The 14,950-nt window shown below is 38.6% G+C and overlaps 1 protein-coding gene across 3 annotated transcripts in view; it reads right to left on the bottom strand.

The window, feature by feature from the left end:
* grid1a (glutamate receptor, ionotropic, delta 1a) overlaps positions 1–14,950 on the bottom strand; it is a 241,906-nt gene that overhangs the window by 83,838 nt on the left and 143,118 nt on the right. The gene's annotated exons all lie outside the window — the stretch shown is intronic.

The following is a 14,950-nucleotide window of genomic DNA, read 5'->3' as shown; positions in this document are numbered from 1 at the left end:
TGAGACAGCTGATTAAAGCAAAAAAATGGTTTGCTTAAGTCAACAGTCACTTGAAAACATCAGATTAATCAGAGAGCTAGAGGAGTCGGTGTGGTTCTCATTACAGCACAGTTACAAATAAAAATCAAGAGTCTTTACGCTTGACACAGAAAGTAAGATGCAAAATGATGTCTCCAGTGAGTCCAAGTTAAATATTGTCCCACTCATCCTTCACTCTGTGTCTCTCTGTCATGTACAAATGATGACTATCTGTCAGCCAACACAGATTCAGACTGCAGACATACTGTACTTATAGTGTTTGTGTTGGGTCTTAACATCCCTGCATTTTTATTTACACATGTAATTTGGGCAAAATCTGCTTTAGATCCTCTTAGAGCGGGTCAGCATGTCTGCGGAACAAAAAAAAAAACACATTTTGAAGATGAAAATGCCATCTTCAACATTATTAATATGTCTGGAATTGTAGAGAAAAGCTATTCAATCCAAGTAAATATTTAATGAAAATGGGTAGACTTGAGTATGCAGTGGTTTGACATATATTAGGCACTCATGTTTCACTTTTCAAATTATCTGACAGTTGACCAATGACCTAAAAAGATGATTCAGTCTAACAAAATGACAATATGTTTATTGTTTGATAAAGATAGCTGAGATTTCTTTAATGTCACTGTAAAGAAGTAGTGTACAGCACATTTGGGGCAACACAATTGCATACCTCTATATTTAATACAGTTATGTGTAATGTAAAATGGTTCTTTTACTTTTTACTAAGTGTGTTTGAAACTTTCATCTGTAAAAAACAGATCATCATTATTTCACACCCTCTGGATTACCACAGGCTAAGACTAACTGTGTGTAGAATCAGAGCGTTTTCCAAAAGAAACAAGATTTGATTTTTCAATATCACTTTCTCAGTTGCAACCACTGCTTAAATTGTTTGCATGTTTCATAATTGTTGACCCTATAAACTCTTGACCTACCCTTCGTATGGATTTGCATCCTCTCTTAAAAGATGCAAAAGATGCAAAAAAAAAAAAAAAAAAAGAGAAAGTAATGTGAATCCAAATGCAAAGCAGTTTTAATGAAGATTATTCAATTTGCATTTCATTTTAGGCTCGATCTCCGTTATGAGCCGCATAATTATCTACTACAGGGATCCTCTAATTTTGCATGTGACACGGGACGGGCTAATGTAAATGCTGCCTTTAAAATTCAAATCACCATCTTTCACACAGCGGGGCTTTTATAATTTCAGCATAAACAGCTGAGTATATTGTACAAAACAGCAATTAAATGTTTTTTGGCTGCATTTCATAATACCACCTAATTATGTTGTCTTCTTTAATTTCTGCAAAACTTAGCTAAAAAAATAACCAGGACTATATGATATGACATAAACCATGTGATATTGAGCATTTTAAGAAGCAGAACAAGGACTGCACGTCATGAAAATAACACACACACACACACACATACTGTACATGTATGACCCTTCCACCATGATACCAGTGGAAGGTGAAGAAAAAGGAGTGTTTTAAAAAAAAAAAAAAAAAAGGCATTAGGGTTGAGTCGAGAGGCCTGAGACGGAGGGGTGAGGAGGGATGGACAGGGAGGGATGATAAGAGGGGGTGCTCTGTGTATGGAGCCATAATGGGAGAGGGTTGTGTATTTGTGTGTCAATGGATGGCGGAGGGGGAGGACTATTAATGTGACAAATTACGATTTCATCTACTGACTGCAAGCACAGGAGTACATTAAGGCTCTGTAAATCACGAGTGCAGGGGCAACTACATAACATGCTGAGGTGGGGGCGGGAAAGCGGGACTGTCAGAGAGCCGAGGAAGAGGAAGATGTACTGTAGTTAAAGTAGAACGAGGAAGAGAGTCCAAGAGAAATAGGGATTATTTGGAGCTTTTTGCACGAATGCTCAGGAGAGTGCAAGAAAGACTTCTACAGAGAAGGAAGTGTGTTACTTAAAGTGTGTGTGTGTTAGTATGTGTGTGTGTGTGAGCGAGATAGACAGAGAGACTTGCATGGACGCCAGCATGTGTACCAGGGCAATCGTCCTTTGTGCAACATGAAACGCTAATACTGTGCTCAGCAGGAAGTCATGTGATTGACAGTAATACAAATCTAGAGCATGCTTTAACACTGATCCAGTGTCTAAATGTGTCAGCTGGCAGCAATAAACCGCACAATGCACTGAAAACAGAAACAGTCTGTTCCTGAGAGTCACTCGTGTGTTATGGGGTGCCGGTTGCATGTAGTATTTTAAAACATAAATATATTAGAGCTGAAACAATTTATTGATTCTGGAATTAGTCAATGACAAGAAAATTAATCAGCAACAATTTAGATAACGGTTTAATTGTAAAATGGCAACATGCTGTAATTCAAGCTTCTCAAACATTTTTCTGTGGGGAAAGAAAAAAAGAAGACATATGAAGATGCCTCACAATTTGACATTTTTTAAACATTTCTGATGTCTCATAGATTAGACAAATGGTTTCTTCGAAGAAAATATCAAACAGATTAGTTGAAAATGAATATAATCATAAATTGCAGATCAAATTAATAGTATCTTAGCTTCATTACTGTAATCAAAAGAGACTGTAGTCAGAATGATTGGCATATTTTATGTTGTGCCTGCAGAACTGTAACTTTTTCATACTGTAGTGTCACATTAATCATTTTTTTCACTTCTTCCACCATCTGCTAATGCAAGAAACTTCAAAAACTTTATCTGCATTTGCTAATGGAAAAGTGTCTCAAAAAGATATACATCTTTTCTTTTTATAGCCTCTAACACCCCCATCTCTCAGCCACTTTTAGTAGACTGTAGCTAAAATCTGTCTGCGGCCATTTTGGCTTCATAATGGACACCCCAGGCCCATTATACAGCAGACAGCCCACTGACAGGAGGCAGGAGCTCTTCACAGTCATTGGCAAGGATGATAATGGCGGAATAATGACTCTTAAATGTTCCCCCTGAAGTGGACAGAGGCTATCACTCATTCCCTGGTAGCTTTATGACATCTAATGCCAGCAGTCTTATATATACACACACCTTAAGGGAAAACAAACACGTTCGTCCAAGACACCACTGTTGGTGTCCCAATGCAAATCTTTAAGTTACGTTAACTTCTGTCAGTCGCTAGTCACTCGGTAGAGATGCGAGTCAGTCAAGCTAACATCAACAATGCTCTTTTACTATAGTTTTGCTGCCTAAACCTTACTTCCTGTGACATCTGAAGTTTATTTTTGAAAAGTCACTATACATGTAACAAGCAAAGATTGACACGCCATCATTGACAAGTGTAAAACTAACTCTAGAGGGGTATGGAGAGCGGCATAGTTTCAAGCTTAGGAGCGCTGACCAAGATGCAGTATTTGATGCATTGGTGAAGAATGTGTTAAATGTGTATACGGATGGTAATGGGTGGGTGGATGAATTTTACAAAAGTCAATGATTCTGCTGTGATTAAAGGAGTTGTAATGGTGAGATGCAATCAACAGCTGCTTTCTTTGGGAAAAAAAGAAAGAAGGGATTAACTAATCTATCAAACCCATTGTGGAGAAGCAGTCATTTTCTTTCCTGCGATGGTGTGTTTGATTGATGGACGATGAATTCAGTAGAGGTAAATTCATTTTTAAATACATTTAATCATCACTGCATATCTTTAAAAACCCTGATACAATTTAAAATACAATGAACGATTTACGCTCTGCTTTCAGCAAACTCAGAGACCAAATCAGCGAAGGGGCTCGGGCATTGTAAGCGATTCTTTCATGTTCCTATACTCATAATTGAAACCATTAAAAAGGACATCTGCCACGCGGATTCAGGGCTGATCAACAAAAGCACACAGAAAAGTTTCTGCAGAAGTCTTCGCCTCATCAGACCAGTTCAGTTATACACAGTTAGTCCCGGGAGAGGGAAGATTAGCGTCAAGACACCAGGCTGAAAGAAGACATCGCAACTTTGTCCCACACAATCTGTTTTGCCCGTGAAAACATTATGTCATCAGTGTCTTGCCCTCTTTTTACCGATGTAATATGAATGGGAGAAACAAACCACCACACCACTCATGTAGTGAATACTGCATACATTCGGGGCTGTCTCAGTGATTTCACAGTCTAGATAAGACAGTCTAGTTTAGTTTGCTCTGACTCACAGCACATTCCAAGGATTTAAAGGAGTCACCACTGAAATAAACGCTGCACTGTTTTAACCACTCTAGCCTCAGTGACAACGGTGGGACTGTGATCCGTTTGTGACGGCTTGTACTACATTATCAGAATTAAGTGTTGTCTGTTTTGTATCATTCAGAGGCAGTTGGTAAAGGCTTTGAGTGTATTGTAATGCTCCTTATTTTAAGGATGGGCACAACTTATTCCATCTAAATGTCTAAATGATTCGATAAAGAAGATGTTAAACCTCATAATGTAAACTAGAATGTGATACAAAAGAGTTAAAGTTATTGATTTCACAAAAAACATGAATATTGACTGCACTATTGACATTATTTTAAATAGTTCCAAAGTTGGAGCAATGAAAACATTGCAATTTAGATCTTCCATACATTTACAAACATATCTTTGTGTACTTTGGTGTATAAACCCTGGAATCATATTCCTTGCCTTTTCATCACAAATGACTGATTTCAAGATAAAGTGCTGTTATTGAAGTACCCGACCGCTAAATTGGTCATTGATGGTTTTTAAGCATTCAGCAGGGACAACTGGCACAAATCAATTCTTCTTTTTTTTATGTTTTTAGCTGCTGGAAGATTCATAAGAGCTTTAAATGATCCTTATCACCCTCAGCTAAGAGCAGACTGGATATTGTACCATTTCTTTATTATGAATGGGCCCTTCCACTCTGCTTTTGGCAGCTTCCCACAACATTATAGGTCTTCGCCACACAGAAGGGAGAAATGGGAGATATCGGTATTGTATGGCAGCTGGACCACAGCTTAGTTCAACATATAAGTTTACAACAAAATTGCGCCTTCAGTGAGAATGGTTTGTCTCTCCATTGATCTCTCTCATTCACTCACTCATTCTCGGCCATCGTCCTTTCCCCCTGCCTGCCCTCCTGCTGTCAGAAGATAAGGGTACATATTAGCATCAATAGTATTGATGCTAATATGTATTGATGCTGACATGGGCGGTCTTAGCATCAATAGTATTGATGCTAAGACCGCCCATGTCATCTGAACTGTGAAGGAGTGTTTCTCTGCTGTAAATGATACCCTCCAGACAGGTAGAACGGCAGAAATAGACAAAGTACAATACAACATCGCCAACACCTATACAGCCTCTGAAATCAGTTGGACTGGTACCTTTCTGACATCTAGCCCTCTGAACAAATACTTAACCTACAGTAAAGCCAGTTAAGATTGTCAGCTGGGCCGTGACAGATCCCCTCTGGGCCCCTTCTTGGTCCTAGGTGGTATGTGATCCCCCTCAATGACGTAATGCCTCTAAGCAGCATGTGTGGAAATCAATTGCAAAGCTTTATCTATCCACCAGAAGGGGGAAGTGATTATGGAAGCTGAAGCGGTTTACTACCATCGGGCTGCTGCACTGTGAACGTTTTACTTCAGTTTTACTTCAGTTTTACTTCAGTTTTTTCCATTGCAACTTGACATTTACGTTGACCCAATTCACCCAAAATCAGTTCTTTGTTATCATATTTGATGTAGGAGGGAGTGTGCTTTCATGTAGAATTTGGGAAAATGTGTACAAAATGACATCAACAATGTTTTCATTTGACTAAATGGTGAGGCCATAAAAATCATCATATAGACTGGCTTAAGTGTAGATAATGAAGATGATACGTCAATTTAGCTCTTGTTAGCATCATGGCAAGGCTAAACCCTAGTCTCTCCTGGTTAAACCAGAATAAACTGGTTGTTTTCACAGCAGAAGAACAAGTCCACCACCAAGCAGAAGCTTATTTAAACCATATATTTACATTGATAGGCTAATGTTTAGAGTATACAGTAGGTAAATGTATGAGGTCTAATCGAGGGCTGACGAGCTATTCCGACGTTTTAGAAAACAAACGTCTTTCCCACTTTGAAATTATGCCCGATTTCTTAGAAGGCAAAATGTCCCAGTTGTGCACCAACACTTAAACGCAGCATGCATTTGTGGATCTGTGTGGAGCTGGAGGCCATGAAAATAATCTCAAAACTCGACACGCAAATGTAACCTGATCTGTGCGTCTCATGCAATCCATGCGCACACATTTTACAATCTGTAAATAGATACAACACCATGTCACAAATACTTTTAGATAGTTGTATACCCTTGAAGATTTTTGAAGGCGAACATGATCACATCTGTGAAGTTGATTTCAATTCATAGATTTGACCCTGTTGAATGATGTCATAACATCCACATCCTCCATGTTAATGGTCGGGACATTGGCCAAACTAAAAGATCAAGGTACACGTCAAATACATTTTTCCTAAAGATGGTATCTGTCACATTAATGTGGTTGTTGTCATGCTGATGTATGTTCGATAATTAAATTCAAAAGGAATTTAACATGGAGAAGACATTACAAGGACACAAGTGTCAGATGATGCTGACCATGTTTTTGCAACATCCATGGTTTGAGTTCAGCCACATCCATCTAATAAAGTCAAGACATTCTGTAGCAATACTTTGGTGAAAATTTAAATAGAGAAATACACAGTATATAGTTGTCATTTTCCATATCCCTGTCAAGTGCAAATGCAAAAACAGACAACAATTTAGCATATATTTCTGTCCTGCAATCTCCAAAATCATATAAACTTTTCCCAGGGAGCGAGAACTCAGAAAGTCAATGGCACTTGACTATCATGTCTTATGACAACCGCAAAGCCACTTATTGTTAACTTAAGCACTTTGTGAATTTCTAATGGCTGAGATGGCTCCACTAACTTGTGAATAATTCGCTGTGGCAATGTTGCAGTACAAATGTGAGATATAGCGTGTGTCTTTGTTGCTATTTTAAAACATGCACCACACTGAAGCCTGTTATTCTTATGAAGCACATTAGAATAACTTCATGTGACTGAACATGAGTCTTTAACTTTACAACCAATTGTTTTTTACTTTTCACATATATTCTACCATAATGCAAATTCTTAATGCAAACGTATACAAAACATATTACAGAGATTAATTGCTATTATCTGACCTTCACAATGCAGTTAAAAGGCTTAACTAGGTCACACAGGAACTGGCTGCTACTTTGTGTTATTTACTAAATCTGCAAACAATCATAAATATATATCGTATATTGAACATCAAAATGGATTGACAACGAGACTTGGCTTGTCCGTGGTGTTTTCCTGTCACTTTTCCTCGGTCCCTATGTTAAATATACTTTTGAGTTCTTATTATTTCTGACAAAAGAAGATAGTTGCTGTGCCCTGCGAAAATTTATGCTTGGGGATATTTTCCGACTGCTGGTACCCGAGGGATGAAACAGAAAGAGGCCTGGAGTCTAAATCCCTGCACTCTGTTTACATTCAGCGAAAAAAGAAAAAGAAAAACAGAGCAGAACTGGGGAGACACAGGCAATTTGTAGTTCTCAGAGAACGCTGAGTCACTGACTGCTATTTCCACACAGATGCTAATGCCACCAGACAATGATATAAACAACACCACCAAAATGTGAAACAACTAGCTGCCATGCCATGTGGCATCAGTTTCAGCTGCTGAACAATTAGTAGTGACTTAGTGAGTTCAATAAGCAAACATGGATGAAGAGTCTCGGCCTGTAACATAAAAGATATGATTCAAACTGACCCCTTTGCTAAGTCTCACAGTCGAATGCATACTGACCAATCGTAGCGTAGCATCAGCCAGCTCCGACCAGGGTCCAACACCAACCGGCTCTGTTCAATAGACTCATGGAATCATTAGATATATTTTTTTTCTGAACTTGTTTTTTTTTTGGGGGGGGGGGGGTTCTAGCTGGTCATGTTTACACGTTATGTAATAGTGATACTCATTTCTAAAACGTACAGTTACGTTTCGAATAATTAACTAGCATTAACACTTCTTTGCTATGCTAGCTACTGAAGGTATCCCTAAAATCTTTTCTTTTTTAAAAAAAATAAAATGTAATATTTATTCAGTGAATGCAGTAGTGGATTAGAGTTAGTGACAGTGTGGGCTCCATGTTAGCTCTGACAGCTTGAGGGAGTAGCAGCAGGGAGTAAATTCAAACATCATATAGATGTCTCATTAAATGAAGGAGACAAACGGCACTCTAAAATAGCATCTATAATCAAGCCATTTCAATGAGTGTGTTTCCTTGCTATCCCTCCACTTCTGTCTTCCTTTTTCAGTGCTTTCAACTCTGTCACTTGCGTTCTCATCAACTTAGCACAACCACTGTTCCTTCCAGGGCTAATGTGGTCAGTCAAATGTGCATAACAGTCCATTGCATACACAATGGTGTGTGTGTGTGTGTGTGTGTGTGTGTGTGTGTGTGTGTGTGTGTGTGTGTGTGTGTGTGTGTGTGTGTGTGTGTGTGTGTATGTGTCCTTGTTTATTTGTTTGTTTCTTCGCTTGTTTGAGGCTGATTAGCCTTCTGACAATTAACATTCAACAATGCCTGTTGGTAAAAGGTTCGCCATTTCCAGCAGTGTGCTGAATGTTGAAACAGGTAAATAGAGAGCCTGGTTTCTATATGGCAAACATGTGTTTGGGTTTGGTGATGATTGATTTGGATGGTGTTATGGAGAGAGATTGGCTAGCATTGTGGGAGGATAACATGAGACATGACTCATTCACCGTTGGGAAAGGGACAGGCTGGGCCTTTGCTTGTCTGCTGGATTTAGAAACATTAGGAAACATCTCACGATCTCATTTGGTAATGTGTCATTTGCTCTGATATCCTCTCATTTCTTAGTCTCTCTTTGTCTATAGCTTTCTGCTCTCTTTCTCATTCTCCCTGTGTACATATCTCACACTCTACATAGGCTATCTTCATATCTTTTCTCTCATCTGATCCCTCTGTGTTTGCCTCTCACTTGTCCTCTTCATCTCATTCTGCATGTTGCTTATCACAATCTGCCCTTGTCTTTCTCGCCCCATCTGCATCTCAAGCAACACCTCAAACGTGCGAGATAAATGATGAATTAGCATAAGTTCATTCAGGGATGCGTTACCTCTTTGTGCTACAGTAGAATAGAAAATGAGAACACAAGGATGGTTGATTGAATAACACGGTTTTAATTATCTCTTATAAGGTTTTGTTCCTTCCACAAGCTGTTTTTTCCTAATTCAACAACAGTGGTCCAATAATGGGACCAAGTCAACAAATAAATAAGCAAAGCCAACGGCTGCATCACGAAGAGCAAACTTATGTCTGTTCTATGAAAATCAGAGTCAAATGGAAATTGTAATGTAGTGTCAGTCTGAATTCCTGTCCAGCACTTTGTTCTTTAATATCCCTGACAGGGATCATGGGGTTTATGTGATAACAGTGTAAAGAGGTAGTTGAGGGCTCAGGAGTAGAACCTCTTTAAGTGCCAGAGTGATTTATAGTTCTCCCCCAACATCTCACAGAAACAAGTTTAAAATTCTTACGGTGACCCTGTTTTCGAGTCGAGTCTATCGGTCTGCAGCAGCTAATGTTTCAGTTGCAATAGTGCATCATTAGCAGCCTCTACACTTTTGTTCTGCGACGTTAAGAAGAAGAGGTCTTTACTAGAGCAGTAGTACCAGCTGTTTGTTGGTTCAAAAAGGATGCTACTACACTGAAGAGGATTACAGATAGCTTTTACTTAAGTGCCATGTCTCAAAGTACTGGCCAAGAGACGTTTTCATGCAGTTTATTATTTTGCATTGTTACTAGAGCAACCAAAGGCCAAATTTAGCTGAGCTTTTTTGTCTACTATTTACAATAATATTTGGCGGAGAAGGACATTTTCTGTGGGAAAAGAAGAAGAAGAAAATAAAGAATAGTACTAAATAGCATAATCCATCATGTTACACCAAACACAACATAAAACTATACAGTACTGCAAAAAGACAACACAACCAGGCACTTTTTAGGCAGATAAAGAATGCATTTACTTTCGGATGTCTTGTAACAATGTCTTAGACAAACTAGCAGAGGGTTATCCTACATCACACCAAAACTGTGTGACACATAGTGTATGACTTCAACCTCAACAAAAAGTGTTCAACATTCAAAATGCTATTTGCATTATTTTTGTTATGTTGGCATGTTGGAGGACATTTTTTCATGAAGCTTAAATTTAGGTTTAAGTCATTCCAGTATAAAGAAATAGGCTTAGCTACTTAAAAAGCTCCAGTTCTATCCTCCACTGGAATTAGATTGCACTAACCATTGCAGTGGCTTACATGATGATATGTGTAGTAATCCACTGCATGAAGACTGTAGCCTCGACAGTATGTTGTGAATAATAGTACAAACACTGACCGGCTCCACTGAGGCGCATGTTGGCACACAAGATCACAGCCACCTGTTCCCACAGCTTGAACAAAGCCAGACATGTGTTCAAATGCAGGCCTGATGGCAGATAGGTGTTCACCTGCTTCACAGAGTAACTCGCATGAATCCACAGCTAGAATTGTTAACTGAGACCTGACTCACGGTAAGGATAACCTTCTTCTTGAGTGTTAAATCCGCTTGATGGGCTGATTCATTCTGCTGAGTTGACAAATACATCAATGTCAAGCAGTTAAAAGACACAGGACCTGTGTAATGCAGCTGTTGGCACTGGTACTGTAAGTCAGGAACTTCCTTGAAGGACCTCCACTGATATATAACCAAATTACTGTGAGGTGCTTTAGATAAAGCAAACCCATGTGGATTTGCTCTGGTATTTAACCTTGCAACATTTGAGACGGAGAATTTGAATGAAGGATTTTTTTAAATATTCAAATTCATTTTTTTTTAGCTCTGCTGCCAATGACTATGAAATTCAGAGTCTGGATCTATGAGCAGCTTTCAGCCATTAGACCTTTTTATTTTGGTTGGCCAAAATTTGGATACAGTTGCTCTGGTTGACCCCCCAAAAAATAAATCACTATATAATATATATCAATGTTTTGTCTGGTGATTGTGTTGGCAAGTGGCAAGCTAAAGGTCTAAGAGTTGTCCAACCCAAGGCTGAGCACTAGTAAATACTAGACTCCCTGCAATGGGTAACCTGTGTTGTTCTGTCGGATGCTGTACAATACTGCTCGATTAACCTTCATCTTTTTTTTTTTCTTTCTCTTAGTGAGTGCTGTAAACTCTACAGGCGATCTCCACATTTTTAGAAGAGCTAGGCATTATTGAAATTGCAATTAACACTGGGAAGATCCTTAGTTGAGGGTAATGGTGTGGGTAAAAGTAAACAAACAGCAGTGAGGCAGATGGGAGACCATTCATTGAACTGTTGTACCATTCTAAGTAATGTTTTTTCTCTTCGGGGGGTCGGATTATATACATAGTCATTTGGAAGGATTAAAGTAAATTGTGCATTGACCAATTTATTAAAGCAGAAGATGTTTCTCTCTCCTTCACTCTCTAATGTTTCGTAATCTCTAATGATGTCCTGTTGTCAGTAGTATGTCTAATTTAGAGCAACAGAATCTTCCAGGTTTCAACAAGCTTTTGTTATTATCTAAAATCACATGCACATGCTATAATTTATTTGATTACATTTTTTGTAACAATAAAGCACAAACATATATGTATGTTTGGTTATATGATATGAAAACAGTTAAAATAATAATTTGTATTTATGCTTGTTAGTTTGTGACAAACATGTTTTTCTGGTAAATAGTAAACTTATCTTTTTCACTCTCATTTTGCACAATTTACCTTGTCCTACTACATAATGAGCCCTAATAACTGATTACAAATTTCTCTGAAGATTGAAAATGATCATTTAAAGCAATTCTGCGGCACATAATGGTTCTTTCTTTTGAAGAAGAAGAAGGAGAAGAAGAAGAAGAAGAAGAAGAACTGACTTTTCACTAGCAATCTGCTCCGTGCGTAACGTTAGCACTGTCCTGTTGAAAAACAAATTAGCTCATTATCCTTGGAAGGCTGGGCACATAGGAGCAGCATGCGTGACGAGCCAAGCCTTTGGATGTGCCAAGCTGAAAATGTCAACATACTACCTTGAGAGTGCACATTAAACTCAGCCGGTAATGGCTGTCACAAGACAGATCCCCATTATCAAGTCCATTAGGGTACCGCACTCCTTTCCAAACAAAAAATAAATAAAAAACACCCAACAAGCAGCGGGATTTTAAAGTTCGCAATGAGTGTCTGTAGGTAAATGCCAAGGTGACACGCTGTGCATCACGCTGCCAACAACACCCATTCCTGAGTTCATTAAATATCTTCTAATGGAGGCATGTGTCAAAACATACTTTTGTGTGTGTGCATGGATGACCAAGGACTGCAAATTAAAACATAGAACAAATCTTAACATCTTAAAACTCCCAAGCGTAATAAACTATTTAGTTCACTGGTGTCATGGCACCTCGTTCTATCTGTCTATCCTGCACTCATACATCGTATCATCATTCACAAACACAACATATCACTCTAAAAAGTTTTTCTTAATATTCATTCTTACTGATAGTGGGTTTTGTCCTGATTCCAATTTACAAAACAAACTTAAAAAGTGTAGTTTTTATCTGACAAATGTTATTTGCCAATAGTCAAAGTAATTGAAGATGAATGTAAGTTACATTTAATTTTTGTGTTATTTCACTGAACCGTTTAGCGCTGTAATGTGGCTGGCACCAAAACTACTAAAACTCAGCAAGACACCTTCAGATGAAGCCCACGCAACCGTTTGTGTAATTCCAAGAGTTGTTATTGTCTTAACTCCTGAACAGCAAATCGCTAATCATTTCTTGAATTAGGATCCAATTTCCTAATCGCCAGCCCTTCTCTTTGTTCTGTTGTGCTCTGCACTCTAGTTTTTATTAATTTCCTCTCTTGGGATTTGAGTTGTGAGCAGAGAAACAACAAAAATGCGGAAGAGAGGCTCCTCATGCACGAAATGAAAGAAGGCTTTGCCCTCCTGGCGGGGCTGACACTGACGTATTCTCCAAAGTTAAAAGCCTGCATACACTTAGTGCATTTTACCACCCTGGCTTATGGCCTTCCACAAACATAGATCCTCACTGTTTGACATCTTCAACTTTACGTGACAGTGCATTCTGTCAGACTATAACATGTGGGCAACCACTTCACAAACATTTTCCTGATAAGAGAAATATTTAGGATATTTAATATTTAAGCCATGTTTGTATGCTTGTAGTTGTGTGTGTGTCATGGGTGGCACAAGTGATTTATGGGAATTGTTGTTCGATGTTGCATTTCTCAAATTATGAGAAGAGTCAATTAAAACTATAAATATTTGCCAATGCAGCAATAAACACACTGCTACAACATGGATGTTCATGGGATTTCTTTAACGGCGAGATGTAAAATTAATGATTATTATTATTATTATTATTATTATTATTATTATTATTATTATTATTAATTTATATATCTCATATCTGAGATATTTTTTTCTCCCTCCCAACTGTTATAAACACTTCATAATAATTACAATAATAATTCACACTGTCAGTAATTGATCTTTTGCTGCAAAGGGTTTCAGATTCTCTGCACTCGTCAAATAGGGGAACTCTTCTTTGACACATGCTCAGAGTCCATATCTAAATGTTATAAATGCACACCATTTATTATCCTGATTCTTTGAACAGAGAGTAATGTGCAGCACATATCTCCACTCTGCAGTTTTATTAAATGGGACCGGTCTTTCTGCCGTGACAGCAGATCAACAGGCCTGACAATATCAGACATTAGCTATTCAAAACTCAATCCATACTGAAGTCACTCATTAATAACATTGGGGAAGTTGACAATACAATGTAGTGAACATAAAGCCTGCTTCAGTTAAAAAATTAGGGATTCTGTATATAAAGTAAATATTTACAGCATTTGAACTAGTATTAGCAGTGGATAGAATTGAATAATGCCAAATTGCATATTCTTTTAATGATTATTTTATTGTATTTCTACTGTTTGAGTCACTGTTAAATCCTGCTATGTTGATGCTATAACAAAATAATCTCAAAGAGTATCAAAATTGCATCTAATCCCAGATTAATTTTAATGCACTTGTATCTCCAGGAACCACTCAAAGGGACACAGTGCCACATTTTTTTCCCAGGTGTCACTTCAACAGGTGGCATGGAAGACACACTCAGGCCAAGCCATCTGCTTGAAGATACCGAGGTAGATGTGAGCAGACAGAGAATCTAGTGGAAATATGATCTATTTTATGTAGTCCCTAACTAAACTGTCATCCCCCATATTGCATGAAGGGAGATGGCAAAAGTAGGTCTATTACCGTGTTGATATCATCAATTTGAAGTGTCAGGACGGGGTGAGCTAATACCCGGTCCTGTGAGGCTGCTCTCTCGTCTCCTCAGCCTCAGGGTTTCTGCTTTGATTAAAATCACAAACCAGCCCGTCTTCCATACGCCTTTTCACCCACACCACCACCACGGCTCCATTACTGTTAAATGTCTTTCTTTTTTTGGGATAAAACACAGGTGGCTTATTGCTGAATCACTGTCTTCTGAACGGTGCTCCAGTGATCACCGCTCTGAATGACCCAGCAGTCCTGAGCTGCCATCTGCTTGAGGACTCCAGCTGTCTTGTCTCCGTCTCTCAGATCCTAGCTTGTTCTACGTTCTAGTCCTCGTGTCTGTCTGCCTCTCCCTGGTGTGCATTCTGTTCCCTCACTTATCCCTGTAGGATTTAATCTCGCTACAGCTGCATGCATTTCCAGTGCATCAGTAGTTTCCACCCACAATGCCGTATAGGGGATAAATCACCACTCAATAGCTATGCAAGCATATTTATCCTGGAAAAATAATA

This window comes from Anoplopoma fimbria, chromosome 6 (assembly GCF_027596085.1).
Source record: "Anoplopoma fimbria isolate UVic2021 breed Golden Eagle Sablefish chromosome 6, Afim_UVic_2022, whole genome shotgun sequence".
NCBI classification, from domain to species: Eukaryota; Metazoa; Chordata; class Actinopteri; order Perciformes; family Anoplopomatidae; genus Anoplopoma; species Anoplopoma fimbria.
This window is presented reverse-complemented; position numbering and strand designations above follow the sequence as displayed.